This window comes from Pocillopora damicornis, chromosome 4, assembly GCF_964200805.1.
Source record: "Pocillopora damicornis chromosome 4, jaPocDami1.2, whole genome shotgun sequence".
Lineage (NCBI taxonomy): Eukaryota > Metazoa > Cnidaria > Anthozoa > Scleractinia > Pocilloporidae > Pocillopora > Pocillopora damicornis.
The window spans coordinates 1,405,001-1,429,629 of record NC_142673.1 but is presented as its reverse complement, the minus strand read 5'-3'; the positions used below and the strand labels follow the sequence as shown (position 1 = coordinate 1,429,629).

The window sequence follows — 24,629 nt, the reverse complement described above, 5'->3', positions numbered from 1 at the left end:
AGAATTCACGGTAAAATAGGAAAAATCTTATTCTAACTAATTAGGACAGAAAATTACCTAGTGTTAAAAGACAAAATTGGCATCGAGCAAAAATTCTCATTTTCATTTGACTTATTTAAACGTTGAAAATGAATGGAAATAATATATTACCATAAGCCATTCAATAAAAATTATAATAAGCCAGTTGATCATTTCTTATTCCTTTTGGCGGTCTTATCTTACGGGTATAATTTAGCGCGCTCGACACCTCTACTATTAGAGGTGACTTAAGATGCGAACATGTAGTACTTTTCATCCTCCGCACTGAATTTATTATCAAGTAACTTATACGAATAGCACGTAGGTAGCTCTTTTAGGGGCGGTACCTTGGGTACGCCTTTCTTCTCCGAATTTTCTGTTTATTCTGCCGTAATGTAACAGTCTTCAAGGACTCTTTTCTCTTAGGATATCTCCTCAACTATGATTTTAATTCTGTTAGTAAGTTTATTATAATTTTTATATTGTCAATCTTGTTTTTGTTTTGCCCGAACTTGATCGTAAGACTAAGAAATTTAAGTTTCACAGTTTTTCGAGAGCGAAGCTCGAGGGAAACTGTTCTCATCTTGGAACAGACTATGTCCGCGGACATAGCACTAGGTACTTAAGCAGAGCATTAAAAATAGACGGGTGCCGCGTACGTAAGAACAGAGCGTATACAAGCAGTGTAAACAGTGGACATATCCTGCCGAGGAACTCTTGATCTTTTTAACTGCGCTAAAAAATACAGACGCCTTGACGCTTTTTTCACTAATATGCTCGTTCAATGTAAGGTTGCTCGTAATGGTCAGACCTAGTAGTTTAGCACTAGACACCCTCTCTAGTTCATTACCATCTGCTACAATAGGCGCAAACTGTGGCTTATCCTTTACAAAAGATATCCTGAGCTCCTTACATTTCTCGCTATTGAGGTGGACTCTATTCTGCGTAGACCACTCCGCAACCTTATGCGCAATCTCCAGGGTACAATTTCGGTTGCCCTTGGCAACGATTTCAGATACGGTCATATCGTCAACGTACTTCCGTACATTAGCTAAATTATCAACATATAAATCATCTATAAGTACAAGAAATGGTCATGGGTCTAAGTTTTTCCCCGAGGGACCCCGGAGGGCAATTATTCTGACAGATAGGAGGAAATTCACCAAACCTCTCCCATTTTTAAATTCCATCATTACATTAACAAGAGTTGCATCAAGCATAGTTGCAAAGAACTCTTATAAAACTACTTTCTTTTTGCTTTACTTTGATTACATTACATAGGCACATGGATCAGTCTTTGATTGGAACATCCGAGAAGCCCTGTCGAAATAACAAAAGGTGCCCTTAGTGCTGCGATTTAAGTACAACCATTCAAAAGTTCGAAGTACAGAAGTCATAGAAAAGGAGCCTTTTAAAACTTTCCTTTTGATTAGTTTTCGTTAAAAAAGGAAAATTTAGCCAGACAAATAAATAAATAGATAGATACATAATGGATGAAAAGATATGAATGAAAATTGAAGAATGAAAATAAATTGATAAAAACGAACGAGTGAAGAAGAAATAAAGGATAGAATTTCCGAATATCAAATGAAAACGTGGTGTGAATGACACTGCACCAACTATATAATAAAAATTGACACATGGCCTGTGTAACTAGGGGTTGAATGCGTGCTTTTTAAAAACACCAAATGGCAGAAGGGGAACTAGTTGACTATTTACAAGTATGGTGGAACTGTTGAGTTTGGAACAGTTAAAAAGCAAATCCAGACAACTGTGAATGCGTGTTTCGAACTTGGAACTTCCGCATTGCAAGTACTATGCAGTCACTCAGCCGCGCTTTCTCTACTGGCAAATTGAATCACTTTAGCCCACTAACAAGAAGTCAAATTCAAATTTTATATTCTTTTAAGAAAGTGAATGCTTCATCAGGCGCTTACCCCAAAAAGAATCCGAACGGCACTTCAAAAAAATTCATCCAGCAAATCGTTCGACCATGGTCGTTCCTTAGGGTTCCTACAATTGAAGCAAGTATGAATAGTTCATCCTTACTACTTCTGACATTTCCATATACGGTTTTACTATACAAACCGTGTCAAAGCAGCCGCAATAAGATCCTTAGTAGCTTTTGATGTATCCTTCGGCAACTTTGGTACCGTTGGCTCAGATCCAATACGGAAGATGGCCGCCGGTGGTTCGAGGTCACCCAGCGGAGGGCTTACCGTCAACATTTCCACAACAGTACAACCGACACTCCTTTATAGGAAAGAAAGAAACCAACTCTTTGAGAACAGAAATGCATCTTAAACAATTATTTAAATCAACTTTAATCGTCGTACTCTCATGAAACTTGATCCTCTCTTTCATGAAATCAGATCCAGGGAAAGGACTGATAGCCTCGACGTAAAGACAGCTATCGGCCGAATGGGAGGAACGCGAAGGAGCAGGTCTATCACAAGTAGTTAGACAGCTAACTTCGCAGTATTCCCACCTTATTCCCTTGCAGCACTCTCTCTCTCTCTGTCTCTCTCTATCATCTCTATGTGTGTTTTACTTATCATAAAGACAGTTAAACTTACCAAATGTCTACTTTTCTGCCGTATCCTTCTCCCCTGAATATTTCAGGTGCCATCCAGTAGGGAGTGCCGCAATAGGATACAAGATTGGTTTTACTCCCAATTTTCTGGGTATGAATGAAAGAGATCAAGAATCTTTTATCTTTTTTCTGGCTGATTTGTTTTAAATTATGCTCTTACCACGTCGCCCTAGACCAATGACCCCACAGGTTAATATCAAAGACAGTTTCGGACGTTCCGGGTGGGGTTTGCAAGGAATTATATGCAACATTTGAAATCGCCAAATTACGAGTAAACAAACAAGTTTTCCACTTCCAAATGTCAAATCAATGAAATACCGTTAATCACTTCCATGCTCACAAAGAGCAAAGCCCTATTTGGGGCGTGTTAAAATTTGTGAAGAATCTCTTCGTGTGATCGCATAATGGTTTTTCACGGGAATAGAATCCATACACAAGTTCTTATATCGGTTTATCGCGGCTTATAGTCTTCAGCCGTCTGTTTGTAAGGCTTAAGAAATGCATTGTCATGATATGTCTGATATTGCTCAAGTGCATTTCGTGAGAATCCTATTCCTGCAAAATCAACCAAATGAAGTGCGCGTTCTGTCCGTATCTGGTCAATTCGCCACCATAACAAACTCGCCAGCGCAAAACTTGTTATGCACCACTGAAAGTCAATTATTTCGATATGTGTAGCCTGTGGCATGAAACGTACATTAAATGAAAGCTAAGATGTAGTATTGTATGGCGAAAAGGGAGAGGGACTCAGAAGTTGTGTGTAACCTCTCAAATATGGAACGTTAATTGTAAATGAAATAGAACTTGTTGATACCACTAAGATTATGATCAGCTTGCGTAAAGCGAAACCAGAGTGACTGTCACCGATTGATATTCGCCAAGTGATTTTCGCCGATTTCTATGAAATCGTATGAAACTTACATCAAAAGGCTAAGAAATACTAGCATATTGCGACAAAGAGCGCGCATAAATACAGCGAAGTTTACAGAAACAGACTTGGCGTCTTTTCTTTCTTTAAAGCAAAAAGAATGTCAACGTGATCTTCAACAAGAATTCTGTCCTGACAAACACAATTCTTAATCAAACCTAATGAGTATTATATCATATGAAAGTCTAGATTTTTAAAGTTGTCTCATTTTTCAGTTTTGATGATGCGAAATTGAGAGTGTGGGCGAAATTTTGCTGAAAGCGACTTGGCGTCCTCTGGGAGTCCCTGGAGGGCAAACTTTGATGTTCCCTCCGACGGCCGCGTTCGAATTTCTCGATCAATGTCGTTGTAGGAGGAAGTATAATCGTTAAAGGATCTTTCTCTGAATTTCTAAAATCTGACTTTTAGATTAGGGAGCACACCCTAAAGGTAGATCCTGAAATGCCAAACAAAATTTTGGCTGTTAAATTTTCCCAATTCTGAGGCGACAATCGATGAGTTAATCAGTGCTCAAATTGCCCAAAATGCGCTTCGAATTCACTTCCTCTCACCAATTACTTTCTATAGGTTTAGTATCTTGACTGGCTTATGAAAATTGGGCGTTTGTAGTAAGATGTGAAAGCCAAAATAGTTACTGAATTATTATAACTTCTGTTTGTTTTTATTATTCGATTCAGATTTTAATTTGTTCGTTTTTTATTTTTCTTCTTTGTTAACTTTTGTTGGCTACTGAATTGACTTTTTTCGCATTTGGTGGTTTCTAAAGGAGCCATTTATCGAGAAAAATGTTTATTCATAAAAATGTGCTGTTAATGTTACAGATACTACATCCTAGTTTTCATTTGATGTAAATTTCATGCGGTTCCTTAACATCGGCGAAAATCACCTAGCGAATATCATTCGGCGAAAATCACTCTGGTTTCGCTTTACGCAAAATGATTTTAATCTTCTTGATATCAACAAATTTTATTTCATTTAATGTGAGATTCACACGACAGGCTACGCATAACGAAAAACTCAAATCGCCACCGGTGGCAATTTGACTTTCAGTAGTGGCGAGTTTGCTGTGGTGGCGAATTGACCGTTAACCGTTCTGCCCGCAACAAACACGTCAGAGGATAAAATTGATTGAAAGGATCCAAAATATCATAGAATTGTACCTGAATTATTTTTGATAGTCCGAAGTCTGCTAGTTTAACATTTCCATGTAAATCTAGAAGGACGTTTGATCCTAAGAATATATGAATAATTAAATTGGAGATTAATGAAGACTTCAGGTAATGCACAACATACGGCAATTGACATGAGAGCAAAGTTTACCCCCGCTGAAATGATTAATATTGGTGTTAGGCATCACCGGATGTTCTCTCCCTGAACTTTTATTGTGGATTGAGTACTTGAATTGTGTGGGGATAATTTCAAAGACGATTGCAAATGAAGACCACGTATGAGGAAGAAGACAAAAACTGGCATCTCAGACAATTATTTGCATGATGGCTAATCAATGTCTTTATCTACTGCACCTTTGATGTCTCTATGAAAAATTTCTTTTGAATGTAGAAAAGATACTCCTTCCAACATTTGCATGGCGTACTTTCTGGACTTTTTCCTCCTTTATGCGATCAGACAATGATCCCTAACAATAACATCAAACAATATTTAGCGTGCTTAACGCCAAAATGTCGGTATTTTTCATGTAGATTAAATAAACAATAGCATGCATTTAGTGCGAAATTGTGCTCGTATACTTGTCCTTATCTGTTCCTTGAAGAGAACAGTTTTCCGAGAGCGAAGCTCAAGGAAATCTATGAGCTTTAAGGAACTTTTATTGTCCAAGGACAAACGTACGAGCATAATTTCGCGTCAGATGGAGGCTACTGTGTCTATCATCCTATGTAATATTTTTGCAGCGCGGAGGACTTAATGTTCACGAAAAGTTTAACTTTCACTGACTGGGATGTTCACTTTTCAGTGTTCGCTGGTACGACTTCATAAACATACAAATATGTCCCTTCTCTGTAAAAACACTTAAACACTGTCTTATCTTGAATTTTATTCTTAACTCCGACTTTAGGGACTCACTTAGAGAATATTATCCGATTTTCTTTGTTTTCGGTGGGGCATGTTAGGTAACGTGACGTTTTGAGACCAAACGCGCTCTGGCAAAAATATCTCATAGATTACAATTCACAACTATTCATCAAAGTGGAGGTGGCTGGTGGTGGATATTTACCGGGCCGCTTGCTACAGACACAGTGGTAAATAATTACTTCAGTACATTCAGGAGATTATTGGCAATTTATAATTCATCGGTATAAACTAAATCAGTGAGATAATATCAGATGGCACCATAAGAAATAATTCAACTCATTGATTCCAGCAACGATTAAAATATTTTCGGGCGCAAATCCCGCGAACTTGCGAATATACTTTGCGAATATCAAAACGCTATCCATTCTTTTAGTATATACTAATACTTGATCGTTGGATAATGCAACATGAATTCAAGAGATATGAGCTATGAAGACGAGTTAAACCGAAAGTGTTTTTGAAAATTCCGTTTGTTCTAACAAATTTAAATTGGGAAGATCTATCTATATTTTGGGGCGTTTTTAATAAAATAATTATTCCACTCGCGCTTGTTGGATATGAGTTGATTATAGCCAACTTGACCCTGTGGGCCTCGTTGGCTATCTGTCATCTCACATCCAACGTACAATCGAGGAGTGATTGCTAAATATATTTACAATAATAATGATGTTAACTAAGGTAGATTAAAGAAATATAGCATCAGAAAAATTCAATGTCCACTAACCAGAAGTCGCTTACAGAAAGCGTTATCAGCTGTATCCTAAGCTATAGTAAAACTTAAGTTTATTGATTTCAGTAACGCCCCTCATCTCAATTAATACCCATCAAGACTTAAGAACACTCAAAGGGTTATTGTAATCATAAATGAATTTCAGGGGCATTTAATATTGCTCTTCTTTAAACTTACCCCTGTCATCAATTCCATAAATAGATGAAGATGATCGTCTTTCTCTTCGCTTTCATAATAGGCCACAACTCGGTCGTGAGTGGTGTCTTTCAAAATACTGATTTCATTTAAGAGTACCTCCACTTCCTGGAATCTCAAAGAAGTAAAATTTTCAAGATAAATGAATTCTTCGTGAATCCGAAGAGAAGGATCATTTTAATTAATAGACAAATTTTTTGATGCAGCAGTAAACCGTACAGCTAAAATCTGATTTATTCTTGAAATAAAACATTTACATCAAAGGGTATAAGACTAACCTTTTGCGATTGAATGTATTGAGGCTCTATCTTGACTATTTTTACAGCACACGAGCCTTTATAGTTTCCACTTGAAAAATAACACTCATACACCTGAAAAAATTGCCCAGATTAAATCGATGGTTGTTGCCGTTTTCAGAAATAAAATCGACTATCTTAGAAGGAGATACACAACCTTCTCTACTCTACAAACAGTGTTCTCTTCGCAAAAAGAATGAAGTGTGCCTACGGCGGGGTCATCCTGTAAGAGAACAAGTCTGTTCTCTGTTGGAGTTGTTGCAACGTGGTACGTGACTTCCTCACTTAATTCTGTAGAAATAATATTGTAAGATTTCTTCGAACTTTATTACCGATGACTAGGAATAACTTTAAATTTGCCCCAAATCTTTCAAATTTTTTTTATGTTATATTCCATTAAATAATATATAGATTTAGCCAAGCTTAAAAGCGGAGCTCCAGTTAGTTTATTTTCCAGCCCTTAATTATAATAAAAACTGTAATAAAAGTCTTCAGCACTGGCTGTAGAAGAGTTTCTTCAAGGAGATTTAGGACCAGTGCGGGGGGCGAGGCTTTTTTATCTTCAGTTGAAAGTGACATTTCGGAACAAGCGAGGCGGTAAATAACAACAGAGGAACCAAACAAAGGTTTGTAAACATGCCGAGCAATTTACGTTACTATGACGTGAGCAGAGACGAAAATCCTCACAGAGAAAACGTAATTGACAGTCCGAGTTTTGAAGGTTTTTTCGCTTGGTTAGATTGCAGGCTTACGTACGGCAATAAGAATTAAACACAGTAACACTCGTAAAGAAAGTATAGTTTCGTGTTCAAAAAGAGAATAAAACAGGAATGATGAAAGATATTGCCAACTGGCACAACTGTTAGAATTCATGCTGATAATGAATCATGCTGACGTCCATCGCGACTGGCTCATCATGACGACCTCCGGTCATCGCAGTGAAGAAGCCTCAGAAATTACATCGGCCGCCCTTCGAGTGATCAACTAGGAGCTTGATCTAACATCCTTTCCGATGCGTCGAGTGGATGGCCGCCTCAGTCACAGTAGGCGAGTTTTACGGCGCTGTCATCCCGAGAAGTCTTTATGTTCCAGTGAATTCAGCTGTCGTTCATTCATAAAGCACGAGCCTTCAACAGTTTGTTTCCTAATTTTCATGTGAAAAAACCTGCCTGTTTTTATGAGCTTCGATTCGGCCGGATTTCAATGAACAAGTCTTTCAGTTTCTATATTAGAGATTTAAAACTTTAGACAAAAGTGTCAAATTCGACCGGCCGACTTGCTTATCAGTTTGTAAGATCGTGCAGGTTGTTAAATTTGTTGTTTGACATTTTTGACAGCTTTAGTGTCTTGTTCAACCAATCATATTATTTGAACCATTTTGACAAGGATTCTAATTGGATCATTGTAGCATGCTTTATGAGAGCGTAAAGCATACTGACCACATTGTTGTTCGCTTTGGAAATAAAATCTGTTTTAAAAAATGAAAGTAATGTGTCGGTAATTTACCAATTTCTTTTTTACAAAAAAAATAGACAAGCCTTGACTGTGCTCTATACTGTTGTAAAGCGCCTAGGAAGCGGCTAGAGCACTCAAGAAGTGGGAGGAACTACGAGATGTAGTACTTCTCTCGTGCTGTAGCCGCTTCCTGCGTGCTTTAAAACAGAACAGAGCACAGTCAAGGCTTCTCTATTTGGGAATTGTTGATCGCACGCGATTGGTATAAACGCATTCCGTGATCGAATGTGCCCCCCAGAAAAATGGGGGAATACCGTATTTCCTCAAATAAGCGCCCACGCTCAAATAAGCGCCCACCAGCTAAGCCAAAAATCAAATATGCGCTCCCTCGAATAACGCCCCCCCCTTAATCAATTTCAGATTAGTAGGGAAATAATTAAAACCTGGTTCTATTGCCAATTTATTCACAACCTTAAACGACAGCGGAATCATCGAAGGATAACAGTTTCTCTTCTGTGCCAGTTATTTCTATCTCCATGTGCTTGCAGAGTTCCTCTATGTGTGTTATCTGTTCTTTTAAATTTTGTCATATTGCTGCGCTCTTGACAAATGCGTAATCTTCTCAGGCATATCCAGACCATTCTCTAGCCTTCGAGGACCAGTAATTTCAAGCATTATTGAGTTATTGGGATGTGTTTGAAGGAAGTAGTCGATAAGGAATGATAGGTCAATCAGAATGCAACCAACAAGCTATAAACTGTCAGAGCCATGCACATGCTTCACTTTGTAATTTCTAATTACATCGTCGTCATACTTCTTGGCCTCCTCCCTGTCAGCTCTTTAAGCAAATAAATCTTTCCCTATTTGTTTATATAAACAAAAGATTTAAATATTGATTTCACGTATACGTATATGGAAGATGTGGCCAAAATAAAGTTACAGTTCGTTAAAAGGAAAATTTAATAAGCGCCCCCATTTCGGCCAAAATTTCAAATAGGCGCCCGGGCGCTTGTTCGAGGAAATACGGTATTGGCTGGATATTGGACAAGTTCTTTTTTGCATTTTTACGGACCGAGACAAAGTAGAGGTCCATAAAAACACATGCAAAAAAAAAAAAAAGAACGGGGTTAAAATCAAGCCATCTTGACCAAACAAGCTTGGACAATAAAGGATTTATTGTACAGCAAAAAGGTTTCGATTCAATTTTAATAGAATCAATAATGACTTATCGAATTTCGAGCAACAGTTTTTGTAGCACAATAAACTCACGAAACTCGTTCATGCCTTTTTTGTTTGGACTGTCCTCTACTGCTAAAACTCTCTGGCTAACATTTCAAAAAATTCCCAAACTTGTTAGTGCATCCCGGGCAGTTTTTCCTTTCTTGCGCGGTATCAAAACGGGAAAGCGCAAGATGGGCTCGTCTTGCCCGCGCGGGTAGCCAATCGGAACGCAGTATTCACTTCATATTGCCCACGGGTGCTGCCTGCCATATGGTAACCGGTGATATTCCCCAATTTTCAAACCTTTCCGTCAATCACGATAAAAGCCTGCCTTTAAAATGTATTCAAGATGAGAGAATGTTTTGTGATCGTTACAGAAGAAGAGATATATTTGTGTTTTCTTTAATTCGTAACAGAGAACATTGACAAGGGAACAAGCAAACAACAGGCTGATCGTTAACATTTTGTTTCACGCGCTGCAAAAATATTGAAGGATAAGAAACAAAGTAGCCTTGTTACTGTAATCTAGAGACCGTGATTTTAACCTCCGCTAAGTTAGAACTAACTTGAGCTCGGTGTTGATTTAATAATAGGGCTACTCTTTAAGATTACTCAGTTTCAATGAGAAGCACATTTCATCCAAAGATTGTAGTCAAGTCTCACAAAATGTTGAGTACAATCCTGTTATTTTCTGACATTTATTTACTTTTACGTCAAATCCTTGATTACAATTTAAGTTAACGTACCTTGCCAAAAGCTCCGGCTCCAATACATTTGCCCAATGTCCACTTCCGAAAAGGACGGTCTACAAGGAAAGTTGTGAATGTGTTCAGTTGTTGGGTTTCTGAATTGACAACAATTTATACGAAAAAACTTTCAGGACTGACTATTTATGCGCCATATCTATGTTTTTAGTTATTACCAACAATCCAAGACAAGATGGCGGATATCCCTCATTATGCAAGCTTTTCGGGCCATGTAAAAAAGGCTGCCGCTTAGTAAGGCTTGTGTAAGATCATAACTTTTAAGCCGGGTAGCAGCGTTCGTGATAAATTTGTGAAAAAAGTGGTGTTCTAGCAATGATAATCAAACCTCAGTACATTCACCATTACTAAAATTTAAGGCATCTTTCAGGTTTTTTTTTTTTCAGGGTTTTAAGCGGGGAAATACAACTCCCAAGATGGGTAGGGCAGAAGCGGTAAGTAATCGATAACTTTTATGTAAGTTTTTGGGAATTAAAAACGTATTTGTGGCGAAATTTTGCTCCAAATATGACAGGTAAGTAGGCTCAATGCTGCATATGGAAAATATGAAAACAAAGAAATGTCTACATATTTAGATGGACTTACTAATGGACTAAACAGCTGAGGAGAAAAAAATAAACACTTGACGACGCTAACCTCCAGAGAAATGATATTTAGCTTCCAGTGACCATAAAGTCCCCTGGAAGAAAACGTTTGCATAAGGATACCAAATTTCACTTTGAAGCTAAACGGTTGACAGTGCCAGTATTATACTTAGAATATAATCTTCATTCTGAGAAATGTTAATGCTATGATAAACGAGGGGCATTAAAGAACACTTTCTTAATTTGATCTGACTAGCTGGCCACTGAATAAAAAGATCGCGTTAAGCCTTCTACTACTTTTTAAATTGAGGAGACTAGTCTATAGAAGCAGAATCAGATATCGAACAGGAAATTCCATGGTTCCATTGCCAGAATTTAACCAGTCACAATTGGTTACTTTTTCCTGATGATTGGCTTGGTTAAAACCAATTCTATTCAGCTGTCGCTCACTCGATTTTGCTGGAGAAATTCTAAAACTTATTTATGAAACTATTTTGCTTTAAGTTATTGAGTACCAAAAAAAAAAGAAACAAAAACAAAAATCAAACCTACAGTTAAGCATTTTCCTTACCCTGTGCGACTCTGATTCAGGGACGGAAGCATAACCGAAGCATGAAAGAAAGAAGAAAATCAATACCATTAAGATGAATATGACCCCTCCTCGCCAACATTCAGTGCTATAAACTAGTGTAAGTAATTGTGACTTCTCATAGATAAACTTCACTCTATTGATGATCTTCCTATGAAGTTTTAGAACAAATAGATTACAATCAACACTTGATGACACTAAAGAAAGCAAAGTCTCTTTGATAAAACAAACTTATTCACAATTCTTCTTTTAATATCTTGGACTCAGAGTACTCAGTGACGGATGATAAACCGAGTTCCCTTTCTTCTAGTGTAGAATTAAAATATTTCTCCCTCACCTCTTCAAAAGACTATGTGCCAACACCACTTGCAAGATAAAGGAAGGGTAAGGAATAGCAAAGTTTACACAAGTTCGATTGCACGTTATAAGCCCATGGCCACGACATGTTATCAATCGTGGGTTATAGGCATAACAGTTCTTTTGACATGTAGGTCAAAACAATAAAGCGAAAAATCTAGATGGACATACTGATGAACTAAACAGCTATGGAGAGAAAATAAACACTCGATGACGCTAACCTTCAGAGAAATTATATTTAGTTTCCAGTGACCGTAACGAAATCCTCTGAAAGAAAACGTTTGCATGAGGATACCAAATTTCACTTTGAAGCTAAACGGTTGACAGTGCCAGCATTATACTTAGGATATAATCTTCATTCTGAGAAAAGTTAATGCCACGATAAACGAGAGACATTAAAGAACACTTTCTAAATTTGATCTGACTAGCTGGCCACAGAATAAAGGCCTACTCTGGGACCTCAAGTCGCCATCACTTTAGGCGACTTTGTGCGATTTAAGGCTATAAGGCGACTTAAGCAAAATTGGCACCAAAAATAATGCGACTTTAGGCGATTTAAGGCGACTTAAGGTCTCAGAGTAGGCCTGAATAGGAAGATCACGTTAAGCCTTGTGCTACTTTTTGAATTGAGGAGACTAGGGCAGAATCGCAAAATGAACAGGAAATTCCATGGTTCCACTGCAGAATTTAACCAGTCACAATTGGTTACTTTTTCCTGATGATTGGCTTGGTTAAAACCAATTCTATTCAGCTGTCGCTCACTCGATTTTGCTGGAGAAATTCTAAAACTTATTTATGAAACTACTTTGCTTTAAGTTATTGAGTACCAAAAAAAAAAAGAAACAAAAACAAAAATCAAACCTACAGTTAAGCATTTTCCTTACCCTGGGCAACTCTGATTCAGGGACGGAAGCATAACCGAAGCATGAAAGAAAGAAGAAAATCAATACCATTAAGATGAATATGACCCCTCCTCGCCAACATTCAGTGCTATAAACTAGTGTAAGTAATTGTGACTTCTCATAGATAAACTTCACTCTATTGATGATCTTCCTATGAAGTTTTAGAACAAATGGATTATCAATCAATGTTTATAATTTTTGCGTCGAGGTTTCATAAACAACGCTTTTCATTAACGTTAGCCTTGAAGGGTGAAGGTCACTCTTTGAGACTGCGAACTAAGTTCTTCCATTTTGACGCTTAAAAGCGTGAAATCACTATTCTTCGACCTCGACTAATCGACAAGAGGCAGAGAGCGACGTCGTAAAAGCCAACAGTTCACAAAGTGTTTTGGTCACGGGCTGTTGAGAATGATGCGAGGTTTAAACAACTTAATATATAGACAATCAACACTTGATGACACTAAAGAAAGCAAAGTCTCTTTGATAAAACAAACTTATTCACAATTCTTCTTTTAATATCTTGGACTCAGAGTACTCAGTGACGGATGATAAACTGAGTTCCCTTTCTTCTAGTGTAGAATTAAAATATTTCTCCCTCACCTCTTCAAAAGACTATGTGCCAACACCACTTGCAAGGTAAAGGAAGGGTAAGGAATAGCAAAGTTTACACAAGTTCGATTGCAAGTTATAAGCCCATGGCCACGACATGTTCTCAATCGTGGGTTATAGGCATAACAGTTCTTTTGACATGTAGGTCAAAACAATAAAGCGCACATATCTAGATGGACATACGGATGGACTAAACGGCTAAGGAGAAGAAAATAGACACTTGATAACGCTAACCTTCACAGAAATTATATTTAGCTTCCAGTGACCGTAACGAAGTCCTCTGAAAGAAAACGTTTGCATAAGAATACCAAATTTCACTTTGAAGCTGAACGGTTGACAGTGCCAGCATTATACTTAGAATATGATCTTCATTCTGAGAAATGTTAATGCCACGATAAACGAGTGACATTAAAGAACACTTACTTATTTTGATCTGACTAGCTGGCCACTGAATAAGAAGATCACGTTAAGCCTTGTGCTACTTTTTGAATTGAGGAGACTAGAGCAGAATCGCAAAACGAACAGGAAATTCCATGGTTCCATTGCCAGAATTTAACCAGTCACAATTGGTTACTTTTTCCTGATGATTGGCTTGGTTAAAACCAATTCTATTCAGCTGTCGCTCACTCGATTTTGCTGGAGAAATTCTAAAACTTATTTATGAAACTACTTTGCTTTAAGTTATTGAGTACCAAAAAAAAAAAGAAACAAAAACAAAAATCAAACCTACAGTTAAGCATTTTCCTTACCCTGTGCGACTCTGATTCAGGGACGGAAGCATAACCGAAGCATGAAAGAAAGAAGAAAATCAATACCATTAAGATGAATATGACCCCTCCTCGCCAACATTCAGTGCTATAAACTAGTGTAAGTAATTGTGCCTTCTCATAGATAAACTTCACTCTATTGATGATCTTCCTATGAAGTTTTAGAACAAATAGATTATCAATCAATGTTTTTAATTTTTGCGTCGAGGTTTCATAAACAACGCTTTTCATTAACGTTAGCCTTGAAGGGTGAAGGTCACTCTTTGAGACTGCGAACTAAGTTCTTCCATTTTGACGCTTAAAAGCGTGAAACCACTATTCTTCGACCTCGACTAATCGACAAGAGGCAGAGAGCGACGTCGTAAAAGCCAACAGTTCACAAAGTGTTTTGGTCACGGGCTGTTGAGAATGATGCGAGGTTTAAACAACTTAATATATAGACAATCAACACTTGATGACACTAAAGAAAGCAAAGTCTCTTTGATAAAACAAACTTATTCACAATTCTTCTTTTAATATCTTGGACTCAGAGTACTCAGTGACGGATGATAAACTGAGTTCCCTTTCTTCTAGTGTAGAATTAAAATATTTCTCCCTCACCTCTTCAAAAGACTATGTGCCAACACCACTTGCAAGGTAAAGGAAGGGTAAGGAATAGCAAAGTTTACACAAGTTCGATTGCACGTTATAAGCCTATGGCCACGACATGTTCTCAATCGTGGGTTATAGGCATAACAGTTCTTTTGACATGTAGGTCAAAACAATAAAGCGCACATATCTAGATGGACATACGGATGGACTAAACGGCTAAGGAGAAGAAAATAGACACTTGATAACGCTAACCTTCACAGAAATTATATTTAGCTTCCAGTGACCGTAACGAAGTCCACTGAAAGAAAACGTTTGCATAAGAATACCAAATTTCACTTTGAAGCTGAACGGTTGACAGTGCCAGCATTATACTTAGAATATGATCTTCATTCTGAGAAATGTTAATGCCACGATAAACGAGAGACATTAAAGAACACTTTCTTAATTTGATCTGACTAGCTGGCCACTGAATAAAAAGATCACGTTAAGCCTTGTGCTACTTTTTGAATTGAAGAGACTAAAGCAGAATCGGAAAACGAACAGGAAATTCCATGGTTCCATTGCCAGAATTTAACCAGTCACAATTGGTTACTTTTCCTGATGATTGGCTTGGTTAAAACCAATTCTATTCAGCTGTCGCTCACTCGATTTTGCTGGAGAAATTCTAAAACTTATTTATGAAACTATTTTGCTTTAAGTTATTGAGTACCAAAAAAAAAAAAGAAACAAAAACAAAAATCAAACCTACAGTTAAGCATTTTCCTTACCCTGGGCAACTCTGATTCAGGGACGGAAGCATAACCGAAGGATGAAAGAAAGAAGAAAATCAATACCATTAAGATGAATATGACCCCTCCTCGCCAACATTCAGTGCTATAAACTAGTGTAAGTAATTGTGACTTCTCATAGATAAACTTCACTCTATTGATGATCTTCCTATGAAGTTTTAGAACAAATAGATTATCAATCAATGTTTTTAATTTTTGCGTCGAGGTTTCTTAAACAACGCTTTTCATTAACGTTATCCTTAAAGAGCCTTAGTCACTCTTTGAGATTGCGCATTACGTTCTTCCATTTTGGTACTTAAAAGCGTGAAATCAGTATTGTTTGGTCTAAAGAGCAACGTCGTAAGAGCCAACCGATCACGAGGTGTTTTGCTCACGCACTGTTGGGAATGATGTGAGGTTTAAACAACTTAATGTGTAGACACTATTTGCTCTGATCTTTTTCTGAGTCTCAATAGATTTTAGGGCTTTCCCTCTCGATAAAGACACAGTCTGAAGGTTATGTTCTGCCTGTCTAGGGCAAACATAAGAAATTGATTATATGGTAGCTCTCACGAGTTTTATCGGCAAATCGACAGAACACAAAAATATCAGCTTTCTAGGAAGGACAGGTTTATTCAAAGTAATCCTTAAAGACATTCAAAAGGTCAGGCTGAAAAGAACAAATTTTTTACAAGACGCAGGAGTTCGATGTTACCAAGAAGTTGAATGCCGGATGTGCAAGCGAAGACGTCTAATACACCGTTGTTTTGGTAACATATTTCAATGACACTCGCACCTTATTAAAAAACAACCAAGGAATTTTTTAGGCAATTGTTTCACAAAGTGTAAAATAGAAGTATTCGTAAAATATTCATTCCAAAACAACACCAAAGACTTTTCCTTAATGTACTTTTGTATGAGAGCTTTTGGAGGTGGCAAAATCCCAAGATCAAACGGATTTTTTGAAACTGGACGGCAAAAGTTACCAACGGCCTGTTGTCACTATCTCCTTCGTTTTAAATGCGCATGCGTGAATCGTGACTTAGCCGCTTTAAGAAATATCTCGAAGACAATAAGGTACCCGAACTGCAGTCTTCATTTTGAGTTTTGGACAAACGCCATTCAGTAACGCATGATAAGTTTCTATTTGCTTTTCATATAGAATTTAGTTCGCATTTCGCCTTCACCTCATCAGAAAAATTTTGCACCGATAAGACTCGAAGAAGAGTTAGGAAAATCACTGTCGTACAAGTTCAATCAGTGCACGGTGTGAGCCCATGGCCACGAAATGTCACTAACAGTAGTTTATGGGTATATCAGTACTTGTGACGATTAGGATGTTATCTAGTTGTATCAAGATCGATATATGGACAGCTGAGAAGGAAAAAAAAAGAAAAATAACCATTCGCTAACGCTTACCTTCAGAGGAAGAAGATTTAGACCTCCCTAGATCTAGGGCTGCAAGTGTGCGCCGTAATATTGGGCTACCCTGTAAAAAAAGTCTTAAATTACTATTTGGTTGTCGTATATCTTCCAGAGTTTCTCCGCACGCGTTTCAATTGTATTATCATGCCCCGACAATCTAAAAACAGCGGTCATGTTGGATTTTCAAGCCACGCGTTGAGGCCAAGGTGCAAGTTACTTCTTTACTTTTATGGCTCTTGCAGTAATTATTCCATATGTTTCTGTATATTTTCAGCTCTGTTTCGCTCCCTTTGTTGTGTATATATTATGTGTTATTTCGTACCTTCAGCTGACACCAGGTTGCATAAGCAATAAGAGTAATGCCGAATGTGTATTTGATTATTATGTACGTGCTGATAAACAGCACAAATTCTGATTGGTCGAAGGAGTTTTCTCACAAATGAGAAGTAATTGTGTGACCGATCACAGGCCGCAGGCGGTATTTTCCATCAGTGAAAACAATCGTATCGGTTTTCCTGCCTTTCGTGGCGCTGCAGCTCGTCAAAATGAATGAGAGTGAATTTTAGCAACGTTCGCTACTTTCTCAGAAAAATGTAAAAGTATTCAAAGCGTAACCTTTTTTTCCGTGGTATCTGAACAAAAGCAGGTAAGGATGTCTCGTACTTTGAATGGAATAACGAAAGAGAGGTTGGAGAAAACGTCATTTTTAAAAAGGAGCTGTTTCATGTGATCAGGAATTTAGTAGGTTACCACTAAACATGTTAAGACATAGAAAACTAATATTCTACAAATGTTTCTTATGGTCCTTGGTTGTCTCTAACTATATTATATACATGCTGAGATTCACTCCAAGGGAAATTGTCTCTTAAAATGATAAACAGCACAAATTCTGATCGGTCCAACAGTTTTTCTCACAAGTGAGAAGTACCGATCACAGGCTGCAGGCGATATTTTTCACCAGTGAAAACAATCTTATCGGTTTTCCTGCCTTTAGTGGCACTGCAGCACGCCAAAATGATTGAAAGTGAATTTTAGAAACGTTCGCTGCTTTCCAAGAAAAAACGCAAAAGTGTTCAAAGCATAACCAATTATTCGGTGGTACCTAAACAAAAGCAGATGAAATGTCTCGTACTTTGAATAAAGTAACAAAAGAGAGCTTGGAGAAAACCTCATTTAGAAAAAAGAGGTGTTTCATGTGATCAGGAACTTAGTAAGGTACCACTAAACAAGTTAAGAGAGAATGTCAGCATCCATCGCACAAATTCGAAATATTGTGGCAGGTCGCCCAAAATTTCATTTCACTCCTACTTTCATGTTTTGTAGCCCAATATGTCCTAATAACTGTGGTGTAGTTTTTTTGTGAAAATATATTTTAGTTTTTGAGAAATTATTTTTTTCGTTCGACCGCTCAAATACACAAATTTTCACCGTGAATATTACCTGAGTTGTGTGACCTCATGTAACGAACAACCTTGACCTCAGGTATTTCTGTCAACATAACCCTTTGTTTTATTATCTAAACTTGATCCCTTGTCATTACTGGAGCTGGCAAAGTAATATTTATTTTTTGGCAAATATTTTTGTCCGACATACTTTTCCTATGTCGAAAAGTAGCATCAAAACAAAGACAGTTTTAACAATGACCGATATGACAGAATCTATTGAGCTTCGAGCTTTTAAAAGACAAAAGGATGATTAAAAAGTCACTGAAAAAATTTCCTTGAGTATTTGTGTTGTTCTATCTTGAGACGAACTCAAAGTCCAGCAACATTTACTTGCTAGCGACTATGAAATATGCATGGTATGCCTACTTGTCGTCACCGTTTACTGCCATTAATCACTACAATTTGTTAAAAAATCTACCATAACACCCTAGGTTATGATTTTATTAGGTGTTTCGATTATTTTATAACGCCTGGGTATTACTTTTTGACAGGAGCCCAGGTTTTGCGTTGTGTTTTCCCCTCCTCCATTTACATCATAAGCTAATCACGAAATAATTCATACTGACATAAATGAATATTTACCCTTTATATAAATTTTTGTTTATGTTGAATTGAAAATATTAGAATATATGCCTTTTGTGGTAACCGATCGTTGTTTCAGTGGTAGCGAAGCAGTTACGTTAAAAGTGGGTTGTTGCATCAACACTTTTGAAATTTATAGTATTTCGACAGGAGAGCAAAGCGTGATGCTCTGGGAATAAAAACTTTTAGGAGCCTTTTAATTACATGATATCGGATGAGTTTTGTTCAAGAATGCCACATAATACCAGAGTAAAGTTTATCCGAAACGAGTCATTTCTGAATGGGTTTATAGGGGTTTCCACTCCAGAACGAAACATTCATTCTTGTACCTGTATAATATAAACGCGGTACGACTCTTATGTCTGTATGAATCCTCTTTAGGAGCGAGGGAAACATAGAAAAAGACAGAATAGGACATAAATAACTGTTTTTACAAGCTAAGTTATCTTGCATGTAAACGCGGTATGAAATTTATTTCGTTCCGGAACGAAACTCATTTCGGAATTATGTAAAAGGTATCTTAGGGACGGAACATTAGATTTTTGAGGTGGGGGGCGACTGAGGCAAATCACTTTTTTTTTTCACTGGGGGGCAAATCTTTGTTTTTAGGAGCTGACTGGGGTGGAGAAGGCGATCGGAAATGGTTAAGGATGCTTGTCGTAACTTTTAGGGGTAAAAAAAACCAGAGACCTAGCTGGTACGTTTTAGGGTGTTTTTCGCTCAATAAAATACCTGAAATAAGCATTACGATTTTAATGATATGACTTGAGCTGCAATGGCCGGACACCTCTTTAGGCACTCTACATCTACTATTGGAACCACAACTCTACTCAACATCTATGTATGGGGCAAATTGTAAAATCATCGATATCTGTTAGTGTCTCGAAGAAACCGGCAAGCGAAAAAATAAGATCAACTTCATTTTCTGGATCTGAAAACTTGCAACTCCGCGAGTGTCTTGAAATGTCTTTTTACAATTATGCAAGGGAACGACTTGAGATATGCAACTTCGGTCTTCTCGATAAGTAAACCCACAAGTTCCACCAGCGAACGATTTAAATGAACGGCAAATCTCTATGTTTGCATGTAAGATGAGACGCTTACACAACAGATAATTACCTAAATCAGTACGTAGCTTGTCAATCAAATTGACTTTTGTAACCATTCTGTGACTTCGACCGGCAAAGGAGTCATTGATGGATCTTCAGTTTTCTAAATGCAGTAATTCCTGAAAGGATTTTCTAGATATCATGCAAATAGGAAAAAAACCCATCCCTTGGTATTTCGGAGATTGATACATCTTTGAATTTATATGTGTCTCGCTTGTCATGCAACTGATATAATAAGATGGAGAAGATATAAAAACTGGAACTTAAATCTGGTTAGAATGTGGTAGAGCATAACGTGATCATCGAAACAGCTCATAAAATCATTAATAACCAAGGTAAGAGTGTTATGTTAGATTTTTACTGTTGTGGGAATTGCAACAACAACATCAACAAAAAATACAGAGACCAATCTCTCTCATTAATGTGGACAGCAAAATGGCTTCTGAGGCGTTAGCAAAACGATTAGAACATATTCTACCTGACTTGATTCGTTATAACCAAAATGCGTATTTGAAATTAAAGTTAGATCATTATTTAATACGGTCAGGAGTATCGATGATGGATTAAACAAAACAAAACGGGCAGTCTAATATGGCATAGGTTAAAATATGGACTGGACTATTTTTTGGACTCTTTTTAGACCTTATTTTTTTTAACCATTTTATCGGGGGGAAGCACACCATTAATACTAAGGGAGGGATGGGATGCAGTCTATCAGTATACTGAGGAAGGGCTGGGAGGCAATGTTATTACTCAGGGAGGGGTGAGAGACGAACTATGACTACGCAGGGAGAGGTGGGAGGTGGTTGTAATAGGAAACGCTACTGGTTAATGGAGCGTTTACTCGATCATACAAGTTATTTTAATCGGTTTTTCGACTGACCTTTTTAATGCCAAAATTTCTGCGCTGGGCCGAGAATTCGAGACTGTTTAAAATTGTTCTGTCCAGCTGGACAATGAGAGTCAAGTCCAAGTCAGAACTTGTGATATTTTGAACTTTGAGGGAACTTTGGAAACGAGAGCAGAATCGGAATTCGAAACAAGAAATTCCATGGCTCCATGGCCAGGATGTACCCAGGACTTACTATTTCTTTACGGTTGGCTTAGTTAAAACCACTTCTATTCAGCTATCGCTCAATCGATTTCGCGAGAGAAATACTGAAAGTTACGAATAAATTTAATTTGCTTTACATTATTGAGTTCCAAAAAGCAAACAAACAAACTAGCAAAAACCAAACCCACAGTCAAGCGTTTTCCTTACCTTGGGTATCAATGGTGGTAGGATCCACTCATCATAGTCTGGAAGAAAGAAAAAATCAAAATGCAATATCATTAAAATTGTAAGATACCTCCTCGCCAACATTCACTGAGTGCTATCAACTAGTGTAAGTAATTATGACTCCTCGTAGAAAAAATCAGCCCACTGATAATCTTGGTATGAAGTCTTAGACCAAATGAGTTATCAATCAATGTCTTTTTATTTTTTACGTTGAGGTTTCTTAAACAAAACTTTTCATTAACGTTATCCTTAAAGTGCCATAGTCACTATCTGAGATTGCGCATTGAGTTCTTCCATTTTAACACTTATAAGGGTGAAATCATTATTGTTCGGCCTAAAATAACAAGAGGCAGAGAGCGATGTCGTAAGAGCCAACCGATCACAAAGTGTTTTTCTTATGTGCTGTTGAGAATGATGCGAGGTTTAAACAACTTAATATGCAGACAATATCTGCTCTGATCTTTTTCTGATCTTTTTTTGATAGTCTGGGGGTTATGTTCTGCCTGTCGAGCAAGCGTAAAAAATTGATTATAAGCCAGCTCTCACGAGCTTTATCGGAAAATCGACAGAACACAAAAATATCAGCTTTCTAGGAAGGATAGGTTTATTCAAAGTAATCTTTAAAAGAGGCATTCAAAAGGTCAGACTGAAAAGAACAAATTTTCTACAAGACGCAGGAGTTCGATGCCAGCAAGACGTTGAATCCCGCGTGTGCAAGCGAAGAAGTCCAATACACCGTTGTCAAGGTGATATATTTCAATGACACTCGCGTCTTGTTAAAAACGACCAAGGAATTTTTGAAGCAATTGTTTCACGAAATATAAAATAGAAGTATTAGTAAAATATTAATTCCAAAACCAAATACGTATCCCAAACACCACGCAGTAACGCATGATAAGTTTCTATTTGTTTTTCATGTAGAATTTAGCTCACATTTCACCTTCACCTCATCAAAAAATTTAGCGCTGACAAGACTCGAAGAAGAGTTAGAAAAATCACTGTCGTGCATATTCAATCTGAGAGTACGGTATGAGCCCATGGCCACGAAATGTCATCAACAGTAGGTTAAGGGTACATCAGTACTTGTGACGAGTAGGATGTTATCTTCTTGTATTAACATTGATATATGAAGGACAAAAGTAAAATAACTATTCGCTGACGCTTACCCCTACAAGTAGTACGGTAGGGCTCCAACTTCGAATTCCACCACCCCCATGAGTTTACAGCCCTAACTTCGTCGCGTTCAAAGTCTTTTTGGACACCCTGTGGAAAAGCCTAAGTCTAAAATTACCATTTGGTCGTCGTATATCTTCCAAAGAGGCTATTCCAGAGTTTCTGTGCATGCGTTTCAATTTTATTATCACGCTCCGACAACCTAAAAAACAGCCGGTATGTTGGATTTTCAAGCCACGCGTTGAGGCTGAGGTGCAAGTTACTTCTTTACTTTCATGGCTTTTGCAATTATTATTCCATGTATTTTTTTAATGCGCCGCTTAGTATATTTCCAGCTTAGTATATTTAGTATAGTATATACTAATATATATATATATACTCAGTATATTTCCACTTACTCTTTCTTTATTGTGTGTTATTTCGTACCTTCGCATGTTGTTTACTCCAGGTTGCACAAGCAATAAGAGCAATGCCAAATGTGTTTGAAAAATACGACACATTCGATCATTATATACATGCTGAGACTCACTCCAAGGGAAATTGTCTCCTAAAATAATAAACAGCACAAATTCTGATGGGTCGAGCAGTTTTTCACACAAGTGGGAAGTAATTGTCTGACCAATCATAGGCCGAAGGCGAAATTTTTCACCAGTGAAAACAATCGTATCGGTTTTCCTGCCTTTAGTGGCGCTGCAGCTCGCCAAAATGAATGAAATTGAATTTTAGCAACGTTCGCTGCTTTCCCAAAAAAAATTGTAAAGATATTCAAAGTATAACCCAATTATCCTGTGGTATCTGAACAAAAGCAGGTGAAAATGTCTCGTACTTTGAATAAAGTAACGAAAGAGAGCTTGAAGAAAACGTTATTTAAAAAAAGAGCTGTTCCATGTGATCAGGAACTTAGTAAGGTACCACTAAACAAGTTAAAACGTCGGTCACCGAAAAACAGAAAGCTGATATTTTGCGAATGTTTCCCATGCTCTTTCGTTGTCTTTAACTGATGAAACACATGGCCTGATTTAACTATATTCTCTATCGATATTTAAAACAACATGCCATTGGAGCCTCAGGATGCTCGAATTTTATGTCTGGGCCCCAAAATAAGTCGGAAAATAAACAGTTTAGTGCGTGCCGTTCATCAGCTTACTCTTGTGGGAATTGCAACAGCAACAACAAAACAATACAGAGACCAATCCCTCTTACTACTATGGACACCAAAATAGCTTCTAAGCCGTTAGCCAAACAACTAGAGCATATTCTACCTAACTTGATTCATTATAACCAAAGTACGTATGTGAAAGTTAGATCAATATTTGATATTTTTAGGAGTATCGATGATGTATTAGAATACACTAAACAAAGTGGGCAGTCTATTATGGAATAGGGTAAAATATAGACTGGACTATTTTTTGGACCATTTTGGGACCATTTTTTGGACCATTTTATCAAGGGGGAAGCACACCATTCGTACTCAGGGAGGGGTGGGATGCAGTCTATCAGTACTGAGAGAGGGCTGGGAGGCACAGTGATATTACTCAAGGAGGGGTGAGAGACGGACTATGACTACGCAGGATGGGGTGGGAGGTGGTTGTAACAGTAAACGCTACTGGTCAATGGAGCTTTTATTCGATCATACATATTATTTTAATCGACTTCTCGACTGACTTTTTTTAACCAAAATTTTTGCGCTGGGCGGCGGCGTTTCTTCCATTTTTTTGTCATGCTTATGCAAAACTGCCACCTAAACACTGGATTTTAATCGTTATTGAATATATCGCGTCAACGATTCTCCACTGTTGGGTTATGCGCCTGGCTTTTGAGCAGAATTGTGCACCATCAGTTGCTTCACGTTTCCTTTTGTGTATACAGTATATAATTACTAAATTTTTCTATCTTCCTTTTGTCATTGACCTTAGCAGACGAGATCACGGAATTTTCGGTACTTAGCCCTTAACTTAGCAGCATAGAATTCCTATACAACATTTCATTAACAAGGCAATCAAATCAATCAATCGCGAAATGTAACGGCAAATTTGATTGCCTTGTTAATGAAATGTTGTATATTCGCATGCGTAAGCCAACACTGAACGTGCAAACGGATTCCATCCGCGCCAAGGTGTTTGTTTAAGCCGTTCATTCTAATTTATGCTATTCTTGTA

General features: G+C 37.6%; 1 pseudogene across 1 annotated transcript in view; it reads right to left on the bottom strand.

Annotated features, from left to right (window-relative positions):
- Positions 1-1,890: 1,890 nt before the first annotated feature.
- The window catches only part of LOC149046392 (mitogen-activated protein kinase kinase kinase 2-like), a 23,595-nt pseudogene continuing 856 nt past the window's right edge, over positions 1,891-24,629 (bottom strand). Inside the window, exons 2-9 of the transcript XR_016185468.1 lie at positions 21,280-21,317; positions 10,928-11,015; positions 10,274-10,332; positions 6,834-6,926; positions 6,538-6,663; positions 5,063-5,175; positions 4,700-4,770; positions 1,891-2,698 (exon numbers count right to left, since the gene is read on the bottom strand). The product of XR_016185468.1 is annotated as a mitogen-activated protein kinase kinase kinase 2-like (transcript). The remainder of the gene's footprint in view (positions 2,699-4,699; positions 4,771-5,062; positions 5,176-6,537; positions 6,664-6,833; positions 6,927-10,273; positions 10,333-10,927; positions 11,016-21,279; positions 21,318-24,629) is intronic.